The sequence below is a fragment of the Dama dama genome, chromosome 18 (assembly GCF_033118175.1).
Source record: "Dama dama isolate Ldn47 chromosome 18, ASM3311817v1, whole genome shotgun sequence".
Taxonomy (NCBI): domain Eukaryota; kingdom Metazoa; phylum Chordata; class Mammalia; order Artiodactyla; family Cervidae; genus Dama; species Dama dama.
The window spans coordinates 105,414,727-105,430,770 of record NC_083698.1 but is presented as its reverse complement, the minus strand read 5'-3'; the positions used below and the strand labels follow the sequence as shown (position 1 = coordinate 105,430,770).

General features: G+C 40.4%; 1 protein-coding gene across 1 annotated transcript in view; it reads right to left on the bottom strand.

Annotated features, from left to right (window-relative positions):
* Positions 1–16,044, bottom strand: part of CNTNAP2 (contactin associated protein 2) — a 2,213,955-nt gene that overhangs the window by 654,882 nt on the left and 1,543,029 nt on the right. The gene's annotated exons all lie outside the window — the stretch shown is intronic.

Below are 16,044 nucleotides of genomic sequence, written 5' to 3'. Positions count from 1 at the left end.
CCCTTGAAATTCTTGTGGATGGAAGAAACATGCATTTATATTTGTAAGTATGAAATAATAACCTCTTTAAATTTCTTGTCTGAGAATCCCATGGACAGAGGAGCCTGGTGGGCTACAGTCCATGGGGTCGCAAAGAGTAGGACATGACTGAGTGACTTCACTTTCACTTAAATATCTTTTAATAAATTTTTTTCTGGAGGACAGTCTTAAAATATCAGCATCTCTCTATGCTCATTATTCCTTATTTCCCTTCTAAGGAAAGCTCTATATTGGGGAGTTTTTCATAGTTTTTCTTTAGAAACCCTTAAGGGAAGGTTATTAAAAACATTTATGTCTCAATGCAATGGTGATACAACAGCTCTTGAGATAGACCCAGAGTCTTATTACTGATGACTGGAAACTTACACATGTTTACAAGCATATATGTGTTATATTATGACACTGTTACGTTGGACTCCAGAAGAGATGCTTTGCAGTGGGAAACTAAGCATTTATATTCGTAAATGGCTATGTGACTTTTTCTTAGTAATTACATTTTAAAAGAACCCGCAGTGGTTGTTCCAGAGGAGTTCAGTGAACAGCCCTCATCATTCTTTATCCATCTATAAGGTACTCAGGACAGGAAATAGGAAAGCATCTTCTAGACACGGGAAGAGTCAGCGGCACAGATCTCACCAAACTTGATCTCAGATTCTGCCTTTTGTCCTTGCAGTGTCAAATTATTAACTCTGAAGATGGAAATGTATTGTGTTTTGTGTATTTTTTGTACCACTTTAAAAAATATTAGTGCTCTGATTCTTATATGAAAATACAGACAATAAAATGATGTTCTAGAGTCAGTAAACAGCATGCAGAATACATATTTTCTGACATCATCAAACACTGCATCACAAGATAATTAGGATGCTAATAATCTTTTAAAAGAGCACTTTCATTTATTAAAAGAGCCAAAGTTTTATCGATTGCCTGCAGGATGTACATGCTGCAAGCTAAGTTGCTTCAGCTGTGTCCAACTTTTGTGACCCTATGGATGTAGCCCGCCAGGCTCCTCTGTCCATGGATTCTCCAGGCAAGAATACTGGCATGGGTAGCCATTCCCTTCTCCAGGGGATCTTCCCAACCCAGGGATCGAACCCAGGTCTCTTATGTCCCCTGCATTGGCACATTGGCAGGTGGGCTCTTTACCACTAGCATCACCTGGGAAGCAAGGTGTGTGCTCATGCAAATTACCATGAAAGTTGGTGTTTGATAATTATCTGTGTAGTGTTTTTTTTTTTTTTTTTTTTTTAATACTCACATATGAAAACTATCTGAGACAGTTACTTCATGGTTAATACAACTGTCTTTAAATGGTCAAAGTGAAATAAATAAGTTAATCTGGCTAGACATATTTAATTACAACTAATCACGTTGATATTAGCATTCATAAGCCAGGCTCAGAACATAAACAGGCTAAATGGGTTCCAAGATGACCACAAATTTATTCTTGGAGCTTATCATTCAGTTAAGGAATGCATAGGTAAACAGTGTATTGTAATAAAGTGTATCTGGTACTGTTATAGAAATATGAATGAATTCAGAGAGACCAAAGAGAATTATGCTGCTGATGTTACCTTTCATTATCTTTTAAGATCCTATATAAAAATTTCTTCATCCATAACATGGAAGTGTATTGTAACATGAAATCTCTGCAGTGAGACCCTGGGGTTGCTTCCAGGATAAACATTCTGTGGTTTGATACTAATTTAGGTTTTAGGGAAGATCACTGTATGTTCTAAATGGGAAAAAAAATAAAATTCCAAGGGGCAGCATTAGCAATGGAGTCAAGATACAGATTTGCCATTTCAATTTGACTTTTCTCCCATGAATGTGGTTTCTGGATCCATTAAATGGGATATTACTTAACTCAAAGTCAATTTTGAAAACACAGGCGAAATTAGGGTGGATGCTGTCAGTAAATCAAGGCAGCCTGTGCCACTTTTCTGCTATGGTTGACTATCAGTGATGGAGATTTTATATCTGGTGATACTACACTAGTTACATTCATCCCCTGGATACTGCTCAGTAGTAAAATGGAAGCGCTGTTGACACAGGCAACAACTTTCACAAATCTTACAGGGAATTATGACGAATGAAAACACCAGTCTCTAAAGGATACACACTGCATGCTTCCATAAATATAATATTTGTGAAGCATGACCAGAGAAGTGGAGAACACATTGGTGGTTTCTGTGAGCCGAGATGAGGAGAGTGGATATGGCTCAAGGTAAGAAGAGTTAAGGAGTAGAAAGATAAAACATGTTACTTGGAGCACATGGGAGCTTTGTTGTGATGGTACAATTAAGAATCTTGATTATGGTGGTGAAACAAAGCTACACAATTGATAAAATTGTGCACACACACACACACACACACACACACACACAAACACGGTCCTCTGTAATGGTGTAATCTGAATAAGCTCTATGATTTGCACTATTATCAAAACACAACAACAAAAAAATCTAATCCTCTCCCCCTAAAACCTAGCTTTTCCTTGCGTGCATTCTAAGTCACTTCAGTCATGTCAGACTCTTTGCAACCCCATGGACTATAACCTCCCAGGTTTCTCTCTCCATGGGATTCTCTAGGCAAGAATACTGGAGTGAGTTGCCATGCTCTCCTCTAGGGGATCTTCTCAACCCACGGATTGAAACCACGTCTCCTGGGTCTCCTGCATTGCAGGTGGATTCTTTACTGCTGGGCCACCAGGGGAGCCCCTTGTTTTGCTTAATTCACTGAACAACATCCAGAGAAAGAACTATGCCTCATAATGAAACAGCCAGCATTCTAAGCATACTTTCCTCTGTCCAGCTTCCCAAAGTCATGGTTGTAGCTCCTTGCTCTGTCCTTCCTCTTAACTCAAACTAAGTAAAACAGAAAGCAAATAACCACACAAACAGTCCCCCACCCCTTTCTTGATATCTGTAACTTCACTTCCCCTTGCTACTCCAAAGTACAGGTCCTGTTCCTCTCCATGGTCCCACCAATCTCCACATTATCTCTTTATTACCTAGATAACTTTAGCCTATTTTGGATTATTTTAACTGCCTCTTCATCTATCATAAGCAGCAGTACAAAAAAGCTTCAGAACTTGAATAAACAAATACAAAAAAACCTCTTTGGGGAATGAGGAGGATTTGCATATTGATAGGGTCATAGGTTGCCCTTCTCACTATCAAACAATGATACTAACTCTATCTTGTTATGAATATTAAGCAAGATAGCATATATAAAGCACTTAGTAAGTGCTTGGCACACAGTAGGTGCTCAATAAATGGTAGCAGCTAGTAACGGGAAGCAAGTGGCACACGAAAGACAGTGGTGTTAAGAGTTCTGCAATTTAACAATCCACAAACTAATATTCATTAAGCATCTAATATACTCTTAGTGCTTTGTCAGTACTATGAAACAACCAAAGAAAAAATGCAAAGAGCATAAATGAGAACATGAAAAAGCAATGTCATTAGACATTAGGAAAATCATAAAACCATAATATGATACCATACCTATAAGCATGACTAAGATTCTGGCAACTGGTTCTCATTCACTGCTGTTGCAAATGCAAAATCCTATAGCCTCTATGGAAAAGTCTGGAAGTTTCTCAGAAAGGTTAACATTCATTTACCATGCAACTCTACTTCTAGGCGTTCATCCAAGTGAAATGAAAACTATGTTCAAATAAAAATCTGTATGAAAATGTTTATAGCTGCTTTACTGTCCCACATTGGAAATTACCCAAACATTCCCCACACAACTGGTAAGTGCATAAACAGACGGACATGTCCATACAATGGAGTACTACTCAGAAACACCAAGGAATGTACTGGCTGACACACAACGCATGAATGAACTGCAAACACATTATGCTCAGTTAAAAAATCTACATACAAAAGTCTACATATGGTGTGATTCCATACAAGCAAAACTCTTGAGACAGGAAACAGATAACTGGTCATCAAGGTGTGCAGGTAGGAGGGGGGTTGACTGCAAAAGGTCAAGAGGGAAGTATTTGGGACAATGGAACTGTTTACCTTGACTGCAGTGGCAGTTACACAATTGTAGGCATTTGTCAAAACGCATACATAGAAATGTACACTAAGAAGGGTGAATTTTACCTTATGCAACTTTCTCCTCAATCTAAAAAAGAAAAAAAGAAAAAATAAAGAATTATAGCCTAAAATTTAAGGACACAGATTTTGCCACTGTATGCCTTCAGGTACAATGTAAGAGATGAGACTAACATCTAACTAATTATAATACTCATCTAACTAACACATGAGAATTACATGTGCTTATGTACAATTTGTTGCTGAATGACAAGGTTTCAGCACAAGTATACACTGAATTGAAAGAGGTCACTGATTTATGTGGGAAGAGAAAAGACTAGGCTTCAGTGTCAAACCCATCAAAAGGATGGGAAGAACCTGGTTGGGCAGGGAGAACTGAAAGGGCATTTTTGCCTGAAGAAATGTGAGTGAAAATGGGGCAGGAATGAGGAGTCTTAGCTGGCTGGAGCAGAGATGATGGTATTGAGAGTAATTGAGAAATTGATTTGATGAAGATGATGGAGCTAGAATCCAGAGGGTCTTAAATTTTAAATACAGCCCATGGTAGGATTAAAGTTTTTTCATAATACAACTGTAGTAAGTTCTTGAATGAGAGTTGTGAGAAACCGCAGGAATCAGTGATTGTTCTGGAAGTAGCATTTCCTGTAGAAGAAGGAGAGAAGTGATGCTCTGGCACAACAGGAAAGGGGAATCAGTGTGTTATTTATGCTGCAGACTTAGATTCCTTTGTGGCTTGTGAATTGACATCTTAGCTGATTGTCTTAATAATAGATACCCTGCCTTAAAAATGTACAGCCATGGCTGATTCATGTCAATGTATGGCAAAAACCACTACAGTATTGTAAAGTAATTAGCCTCCAATTAAAATAAATAAATTAATTTACAAAAAAAAAAAAAATGGAATCTTTGAATGTTTAGCAGAAGGAGAGCACAGCCGCCTCCAGCAGGGTGTTTCTTTAGCTGCTGGGCACAGACATCTTCTACAGGAATGGCTGCTTGGGTGGCTGCTTTCTTTTATGCCGTGGGGACTGGATTTCCACATGCTCAAGTCATTCCTGATCTCATAAATAAGGAACAGTTGGAAATCCTACCTAACAGTCCTTTTCCACTCCAGAGTTCAAATACATTCTGACCCCTATGTGAAGGCATTGAGAAAGGGCACCCATTGCTACCCTGGAAGCTTCAGAGTAAGTTTCAAAGTGAAAGTACAAATCGCTCAGTCATGTTGCGACCTCACGGACTATACAGTCCATGGAATTTTCCAGACCAGAATACTGGAGTGGGTAGCCTATCCCTTCTCCAGTGGATCTTCCTGACCCTGGTATTGAACCAGGAGTACAAGGAGTACAATCCTTGCTTTGGCCATTGTGCTCACAAAAGCCTCAGCTCTCTCAACTGTGGTTTTAGCTAAGTCTTTATTTAGCAAGACACTATAATAATGTGGGGGTTTCCCTGGTGGCTCAGACAGTAAAGAATCTGCCTGCAATGTGGGATACCTGGCTTTGATCCCTGGGTTGGGAAGATCCCCTGGAGGATGGCATGGCAGCCCACTCCAGTATTCTTGGCTAGAGAATTCCCTTGGGCAGAGGAGCCTGGCAGGCTGCAGTCCATGGGGTCGCAAAGAGTTGGACACGACTGAGTGACTATGTATAGCACATAGTAATGTGGGGTTTCCCAGGTAGCACTAGAGGTAAAGAACCCGCCTGCCAGTGCAGGAGATGTAGAGACATGGGTCCAATCCCTGGGTCAGGAAGATCCCCTGGAGGAGAGCACGGCAACCCACTCCAGCATTTTTGCCTGGAAAATCTTATGGACAGAGGAGCCGGGTGGGCTATAGTCCACAGGGTAACAAAGAATCAGCCATGACTGAACTGACTTAGCATGCACACACAGTAAAGTGACGAAATCTCGAGAACTTGGATATCTTTGTAAATTTAGCATACAATCCTAGAGAATATATTCATTGTGTTGTTGCTGTTTATTTGCTAAATCACGTTCGACCCTTTGTGACCCTATGGACTGTAGCCCTCTAGACTCCTCTGTCCGTGGGATTTCCGACACATGAATATTGGAGTGGGTTGCTATTTCCTCCTCCAGGATATCTTTCTGACCCAGGGATCAGACTTGCATCTCCTGCATTGGTAGGCAGATTCTTTACCAGTGAGTCACCAGGAAAGCCCTAGTGTATTTATCATCTATTGTTGTAAAATTCTACTTAGAATCCTTACAGCGATGAGAGAGTCTTGAGTGCATGTTAGGTGAGCATTTAAATACCCCATAGCTATTCCAAGTACAGATGTCAAGATCAACATTCTAAGAACGTTGATATTGAAGTAGGTATATCCCTGAAAGTCTTCTAGAAATCTCTTAACTAATCCTGGGATGTGTGAGGAGAGAATGTCAAATGTCTTGCTGAGTAGCAAGATGAACCTGGAAAACCGCTACAAGTAACAATGAGGTTAATATCAAATGCCCTTCATCTGAGAGTCCTAAAGGCCTTTACAAATGGCATAACATTAATTTGAACATCACTCCAGAGAAGCATCAAATTAATTTCCATTTCAGAAATGGAACCCCCAAGAAAGAAGCATGTCCATGATCACAATTAAACCTACATCTTAGCCTAGTTAAGGCTAGTTCCTTTCAGCCATCTGTTCTGAGAGCTAATTTTAGGCCCTGGAGTAAAAGAGAGAGAACATGAAGATGTCAAAATGGAAAACAAACCATATTCATTCAACATTTTAGGGTTATTTAGGTATGAAGTCAAACAATATAGGGTTATAGTCCTCAAGGTGTTCACATTATATTTGGAGTAGAACAACACTTAGGGAACAGTACAGCAAATGCCAGGATAAAAATATGATTGAATATGATGGAGATACACGACAAGCCTAAACAGTATATTAAAAAGCAGAGATATCACTTTGCCAACAAAGATCTATATAGTCCAAGCTACGGTTTTTCCAGGAGTCAGGTGTGGATGGGAGAGTTGGACCATAAAGAAGTCTGGGCATTGAAGAATGGATGTTTTCAAATTGTGGGCTGGAGAAGACTCTTGAGAGTCTCTTGGATAGCAAGGAGATAAAAAGTCAATCCTAATCAGGAAATCAACCCTGAATATACACTAGAAGGACTGATGCTGAAGCTGAAGCTCCAATACTTTGGCCACCTGATGCACAGAGCTGACTCACTGGAAAAGACCTGATGCTGGGAAAGATTGAGCGCAGAAGGGTACAACAGAAAATGAGATGGTTGGGTGGGATCATCAACTCAATGGACAGGAGTTTGACCAGGCTCTGGGAGATAGTGAAGGACAAGGAAGCCAGACAGGCTGCAGTCCACGGGGCTGCAGAGAGCTGGATAAGACTTAGTTACTGAACAACAACAATAGCATGGGAAGAAAAGAATCAAACTAGGGGATCAGAGAAAAATTCACAAAGGAAGTGATACTTAAGCCAAGCTTTGAAGGCTTGGAGGAGGTATCCTTAAGCAGAAAGCAAGAAGGATTCTATACAAAACCACCAGCACAGACAAAGCATGAAGCTTGTAACTGCCAGTAGCTGGGGTACTAGCTGGTGCAGTGGTGTTGCAGGGGTGGTGCCGGGAGGAAGCAGCCATAAATTAGAACGTGACATAGGTGCTAAACTAAGGAGCTTAAAATGTGTACCACATGCTCGCCGAGGGAACAGTTCAATGGCCAGTGCACATATTCACAGAAGACCCACAGCTCCATCAACATCATGACATCAACAAAGAGTTGTAAATGTAATTTATAGGAACTTGAATAGGCAGAAACAATACCTCCTCACAAACTCCTATTTACGATTCATGCTTTATAAGATGCCAGTTGGTTATGTTGCCCAGGAGGAAAAGAAAACAAAGTTGGCACACAGCTAGCTCAGCTCTGCCATGGAGTCTGGCCAAAGGAGAGACCCATCAGGCATGGTATGATCAAGAGAAGAGAAGAGATTGCAAAGGAAACACAAATTGGACTTGTGATAAGTTGGATATGAGGGGTTAAAAAAAAAATGAGTGACTGCAATTTTGATTCTAAGTCACCAGGTTTTTTTTTAAGTTCTTCAGTGATTTGTAAAGACAATAAAATAAAATAAGAAAGAATACTTACATGGTAAAAACAAATCCATAAACATGTTCAGTTTAAAATGACAATGAGACTTCAAATCAAAGTGTTCTAGTACCCCATGGTGCTTATCTCTGGACATTATCTACTTTCCAGGGACTCTAACCTTGAGCTTAAGGCTTCCCAGTATGTATCACAGTCCAGGGGAACTGTGCTTACAGAAAATTGCTACAAAGCTAGCTGGGATATCCTTTCTTCTGGACACTGGTATCCACCTTGCTGGTCAGGGTTTTCTCCAATGTATTGGCTGCTGTGAAGCTCAGAGCTAAACTTATAGACAGCATATATAATCTCACAAAATATATTTTGAATACAAATACCATCATGCTCCCAGAGATGGTGAGGGAGGCCTGGCGTGCTGCGATTCATGGGGTTGCCAAGAGTCGGACACGACTGAGCGACTGAACTGAACTGAACTGAACCATCATGCTCGGTTGCTCAGCAGTTGCTCAGGCTTCCCTCATAGCTCAGTCGGTATAGAATCTGCCTGCAATGCAGGAAATCTGGGTTCGATTCCTGGGTTGGGAAGATTCCCCTGGAGAAGGAAATGGCACCCCACTCCAGTACTCTTGCCTGGAGAATCCCATGGACAGAGGAGCCTGGGAGGCCACAGTCCATGGGGTCTCAGGAGTCAGACATGACTCAGCAACTAAACCACCACCAGTCACTCAGTCATGTCCAACTCTTTGTGACACCATGGACTATAGCCTGGCAGGCTCCTCTGTCCATGGGATTAAATTATCCTGGCAAGAATACTGGAGTGGGTTGCCATTTCCTCCTCTAGGAGATCTTCCTGACACCTGAGTCAAACCTGTATCTCCTCCGTCTCCAACATTGGCGCATGATCTTTCTCACTGAGCCATCTGGGAAGTCCCATCCTAATACCATATCCACTGTATTATCCATTTCTCCTGTTTCCTTTTTATTTAGAATACACATAAATTACTTTAGCCAAAGATTAGATCTTGAAGTAGAACTACCTTTCCATAAAGTGACTTGTGGGATTCCATCATGAATCATGTTACAAAATGGACCATATTGAGTCTTAGCTGGAGGCTCATTGGATCCAATCCAAAAGGGAGAGAGTATCATTAATGAATGCAAAAACATCAATGTATTCAATGTATCTTTTTTTGTCCCTACTCTATAAATACCTAAATTATAAATTTAATCATTTGTGGAGTATTATTGATCTGTTATCTGAAATAGTTATCTACTAACACATGTGAAAGTGCCTTTAACTAAATGCTCAGGGCCCTCTAGTTGGCTATTAAAAACATAAACAAGAAATAAACTTCTAGGGGCTCCTCACTTTCTCCTTTTTCCTGCTAGTACTTTCCTAGTAACAAGGAGATGATTGCTCTGAAATTCACTTCTGCTGGAGAGTGCTGCTCAGATGCTCAGTTGAATTTGACTCTTTGCAACCTCGCGGACTGTAGCCCTCAGGATCCTCTTTCCATGGGGTTTTTCCAGCAAGATTACTAAAGTGGGGTGCCATTTCCTTTTCCAGGGGGTCTTCCCGACCCGGGGATCGAACCCATGTCTCTTATGTCTCCTGCACTGGCAGGTGGGTTTTTACTGCGAGCCTCACCTAGAGAGACCAGTATATAAAGGGTAGGTGACAGTCACTTGCCTTAGCTGTCAGTTTTTGGAGTGTCATAATTATCGTGATCTGGGCATTAGGAAAGCAATTCTTCCTCCTGCGATGAGAAAGTGGCTTGTAATGAGGTCTATGTATGGACAAGAAGTAAAGAGGGCTGCTCTCCAGAACAAAACTGTACTGGCCAAATTGGGCCAGTCAGCAGAACCCAAGAGGATGAACTTGCTCTGTGGCTGAAGTGTGATGCTGTCCAAGGGAGGGGATGATTCCTGACAGGGCCTATACTATGGACTTAAAGAGAAATCCTCAAAGGAAAAAGAAAAGAGCCAAAGAAGATGATATGGAGTGCCTGGTTTTATTGCTATAAGCAGGCCTGTATACATAATCTGCAGGCAATGCACAAAATGAAAATGCAGGACAGCTATCCAAAAATTAAGAATTTCAAGACAATGACAGCAGCACATTAGAACAAGTATGGGGCCAAGTCACCCTGGGCTTGGGTCCCTTTGGGACTGCCCAGGTCTTCTGTCCACGAGGTTGGCCCTGGTTATGGACTCAGAAGGTAACTAGAAGAGATACAAAGTGATATCCATTAAAAAAGAATGAAATAATACCATTTGCAGCAAAACGGACAGACCTAGAGATTGTTATACTGAGTGAAATAAGTCAGACAGAGAAGGACAAATATCGTACGACATCCCTTACATTCGGAACCACAAAAAAATAATGATACATGTGAACTTATTCACAAAACAGAAGCAGACTCAGAGACTCAGAGAACAAGCTTACAGTTGTTGGGGGCCGAGGAAAGGAGGAGAGGAATGGACACGTAGGGAGTTTGGGGTCGACATGTGTGCACTGCTATATTTAAAATGGATAACCTGCATAGACCCACTGGCTAGCACAGGGAACTCTGCTCAATGTTATGTGGCAGCCTGGATGGGAGCGGGGTCTGGGGGAGAAAGGCTATATGTATACATATGGCTGAGTCCCTTTGCTGTCCACCTGAAGCTATATTATATTGTTAATTGGCTATATTCCAATATAAAAGTTAAAAAAAGGAAATATGAAATGCTTTTTCCTTAGATCATTGATTAACACCTCAACTGCAAACCTGGGAAGGTTCACTCCTACTGCTTTGATCTTAGCTGCTCATGCCGGTTTGCCCTTTGGGGTCTGGGGAGGGAAGGCTGCCAATGAATGCAGTGGCTACAAAAATCTCCATTCATCCCAACTTCTCACCAGCCTACTTTTAACTATTTTAACAGCACCATTCTACTTTTAACTATTTCCTTCCCAGGCTGAAATGCACATTTGGGCCATACCTTATACTATACATCAAGATTTTTGGCTCAGAAATGGATTTGTTGTCATGACAGATCGAGAGGAGCTCAGGCACTTCTCATCAGGAATTGTCATGGGATCAAGCCTTGCTTTGCTAGAACTGGATATCAACACTTGATAATACCATCAAGTGGTATTTGATGCAACTCTCCATCAAATGGCTGTAATTATGGGGCCTGCAGAGTCAGAGCTTTTAGTGCTAGACTAAAGAAGGGACTGAAGAAGGGATGTCGCCTCCCAGAGGAACTTAGCTGGAAATGAAACACTCAATCTACTGAATCAGAACAGTGCTGAGGGAAGCAGGGAGGTGTGGACAGGATTATTTGGAAAGAAGAAAAAAAAAATTCCCAAGGTGATCTGATGGTCTCCTGGTTAAGAATTATGCTCTATTTCAAATCCTTCTATACTCCTCCCAGATGACAGATTGGGGCACAGACGTGTGTAGTAACAAGCTCACATTCACACAGGTAGTTAGAAAAAGCAGGATCCAAAACCCAGGTATATGATGTGTCCTGAACTGAGCTTTTTGCATGTATCAGAGTTTTCAAACTGCTTCTATATTTATTAATTCAAGGGAAAATATAACAAATAGAAGACAATTTAGATGTTCATGGTAATGAAACAACATTTGTTAGAGTGTTAATTCTGGGTTATACATGTAAATGCATTAATGAAAGTACATTACAAATGCTGGTCTCTGAATGCTGAAGCCGCAGCTCCAATACTTTGGACACCTGATGTGAAGAGCCGACTAATTGGAAAAGAACTTGATGCTGGGAAAGACTGAAAGCAAAAGGAAAAGACAAAGAAAGAGGATGAGATGGTCAGATGGCATCACTGACTCAATGGACATGAGTTTGAGGAAACTCTGGAAGACAGTGAAGGATGGGGAAGGCTGGCGTGCTGCAGTTCATGGGGTCACAAAGAGTCAGATATGACTGAATGATTGAAAAACAGCAAAGTCTCTGATTATCTTAGTTGGAGGGCCAAGTGATTTTAGGTATAACATATAGAACATATTTAAGACATATAAGAAAACGCTCAATGCCTCACGACCAGAATGAAGTTTCTTGAAATGTGTTTGGTATATAACTTAATATACCATGTTTGTTTAGTTGAGAAACTTAGAATTCTTGTTAATGAAAAGTCTATGTGTTTGTAATTAAAAGGCAGAATTAGTATATAATCTCTGATTCTGTTAAAAGAATTAAAATGATCTCAAAAAAGAAGCCCACTTGAGTACAGATTAATGGGAATTGCTAAAAAAAAACCACTATAAAAAATTTCCAACCTGAATTTTGCAGTACTCTGTTTGGACATGTAATTTAATAAAAATGTATCTTATGGGCAGGTTACTTAGTAAATTGCTAAAAAACTGAAAAACCTTCCAGCTGATAATTTATTTCTATGACTTTTTACAGACTGTATTCCCATACTCACTAAGTCACATGATAAATTAATATTACAGTAAAATAAGCCGATTTTGCTGCAGTTACAATTATTAACTAAAGGCAGAACTTGACAGATCCCTTCACCCAGAAACATGTAACGGAAGAGTGCATTTTCCTCACAAACAAACCTCATTTATACTTTACACAAGGGTCATTTTTCCATGAAGGCAAAGAAAGAAAAATTTTCAGCTACAATGGTCCAATATCCAAAACATCTAAGCTTCAGTGGAAAGAGCCTGACATATCGAAAGACATCACTAGCAAAACAAAAACACATCTCCAAAGAGTTAAATGCGTGAATGAGAGGTGCTCCGTGAAGAACACTTTATGGCAATTCAGAGACTTTTTTTTTTTTTTAACAGTTAAATTATTTCCCTACATGAAGATCCCAGAGGAATACGGTGAACTAAATGCCATCCATCCTCTGAGCTTCAGATTTCAGAGCAGACATTAAGACCCTGTAGTGCCTCTCCTTCCAGAATGAGTCCACGAGGAAGCCAGTTGGCAGAACCATTCTGGGAAAAAAGGAGACCCAGTGGGCCAGATGATGAGTAACAGTTATGAGTAAACATGTTAAAGGATAGTAGGAGTTTAGGGACCACTCTTGTTTCAACCAATTTCTCTCAAGCAGAACGCTTAACACAGGCTTCACACTGTTCCCATTTCAGCTTCTCATTTTGAGGCTGGAACTTTGTCCAAGACAGAGCAGGGGGAACAATTGAGTCCCCTCAGAAAACACCAGGAAGTTTCCAAGTTTCCATCGCTTTACTTCTGCCTTCATTTCTTCCTTCTGGTCTTCCCTCAGTTAAGCACTAATACAATGACTCACTTCTTTAATCATTTAGGCATATGCCTTGTGACTTTTAAAGTTCTAGGCCTCTGAGAATAAATGTGGAAGTTGGTGAGAATTATTCCTGGGTTGAATTTGAAGTGTACAGGTGTAAAATTCAGTGGAATAAAGAAAAATAGCTGCAACCATGAGGGTAATGGATCGGTATGGTTATATTTCTTGCATCATCTTGTGGGAATTGGACCTCAATGTGAATGGCCTTCCCTGGAGTAGCACAATGGTGGCCCTAGGTTATATTGATATATTGCTAGATGTTAGTAATTTACAGTTATCTCTGGGTAGGTTTCTAAACAGGACTTCCCAGGGGTAGCTAGTGGCAAAAACAAAAACAAAAACAAAAACCCGCCTGCCAATGTAGGAGATATAACAGATGTGGGTTCGATCCTGGGGTTGGGATATACCCCTGGAGGACGGCATGGCAGCCCACTCCAGTATTCTTGCCTGGAGAATCCCATGGACAGAGGAGCCTGGTGGGCTACAATCCATTGGTTGCAAAGAGTCGGACACAACTGAAGTGACTTAGCATGCACACACGCACATTTCTAAACAATTCTAACCTGTGATATATTTTCCCATCATATTCTTGCTGATACATTACCTACTCTATACATCAACATTTACTTTTTGATACAACTAGAGAATTGAAAGAAATATGTATTTGAAGGGAAAAACTTCAGCCTACTGAGGACTAGAGATGATTCAGACCATTAACAACACAGAGTGAGAAGCAAAGAAAAGTTGTAAATAAAGCAGGAAAATAATGAAGTCCCCAATTTGTGTTAGAACTTGCAAAGCCATTAAGAATGAGTGGGTGAGTGAACCTCGAAAACATTATGTTAAGTGAAAAAAACTGAGACAAAAAGTCTCATATTGTATCATTCCACACATATGAAATATTCAGCATAGGTAAATCCACAGAGATGGAGTGTGGATTGGTGGTTGCCAGGAGCTGGGGGAGGTGGTCATGGGGAGTAAGAGCTCAGTGGACTGAGTGGGTATGGGGCGATGAACACCTTTTGTTTTTTAGTTGCTAAGTTGTGTTTGACTCTTTGAGACCTCACAGACCGCAACATGCCAGGCTTCCCTGCCCTTCACTATCTCTTGGAGTTTGCTCAAATTTATGTCCCTTGAGCGAGTGATGCTTTCTAACCATCTTATCCTCTGCTGACTCCTCCTTTTGCCTTCAATCTATCCCGGCATCAGGGTCTTTTCTAATGAGTCAGCTGTTTGCATCAAGTGGCCAAAGTATTGGAGCTTCAGCTTCAGCATCAGTCCTTCCAACGAATATTCAGGGTTGCTTTCCTTTAGAATTGACTTGTTTCATCTCCCTGCTGTCCAAGGGACTCTCAAGAATCTTATCCAGCACCACAATTTGAAGGCATCAGTTCTTCCACGCTCAGACTTTTTTTATGGTCCAACGCTCATATCTGTACATGACTACTGGAAAAACCATAGCTTCGACTAGATGGACCTTTGTTGGCAAAGTCTGATTTTGGGGGGATAAAAATGTTTTGGAATTGCAAAGAGCTTCCTGTTGCACAATATTATGGATGCACTAAATGCCACTGAACTGTTCCGATGAAAATGTCTAATTTTGCCCTGAAAATTTCACCTTGATTAAAAGAAAAAAAGTTCTAAAAAAATCAAAGGAAAACTATTTTTGTAGTTTTTCTATAATACTAAAGTTATTCTAAGAAAGTATGTACTTTTAAAAAACAGAATTAGTGGGAAAGAGACATGAACTTTGACTCTTGTTTTAAGGTACTATGGAAAACACTCCAAATAACTTTTCCTCTTCTTTATCAAGTTACAGCTTTTAAAATTTAGTTATAAGCAATTATTAAGGCCACTAGCCCTTCTCCTCTCACACGCGTTAAAGTTTATAATAGAGTCAAAGTTATCAGTCAAAGTTATCTTGCTTTCACTTGATTGGTTATCATTTGCTTATAATGTCTGGGATCTGCTTTCTGCCTAGATAGATCTTCCTTGCTCCATCATTTGTTAAGTTTGTCATTATTGATTATTCTTTTCTCCTAAGGTATTAATTCTTATTATTAATTCCTCTTTTCTAATTATACAGGCTAGCATCTCTGATGATATGTGATAATGTGTATCAATGACATGAGATTGGTTTTGTAGGGAGCTATGTAGTCAAGCGTGACAGTGAGCTAAGAAACTTATGGATAAATGGAGAAGGTATAAGAAAACAGCACATGCACTAATTTTCTCATTTTTAATAGAAATCTGGTATTGGTGGTTTAGCCACTAAGTCATGTCTACTTCTTGCAACCCTATGGACTGTAGCCTGCCAGGCTCCTATGTCCATGGGATTTACAGGGCAAAAATACTGGGGTGGGTTGCTATTTCCTTCTCCAGGGGATCTTCCTGACCCAGGGATGGAACCTGTGCCTCCTGCACTGCACGCGGATTCTTTACCACTGAGCTATCAGGGAAGCCCTGGCATTGGACACTATCTAAAATCAAACCAATCAATTAAAGATGCTTAAGCATGTTATGTAATGGTATGAAGGTGGTGGTGTGTTGGAGTT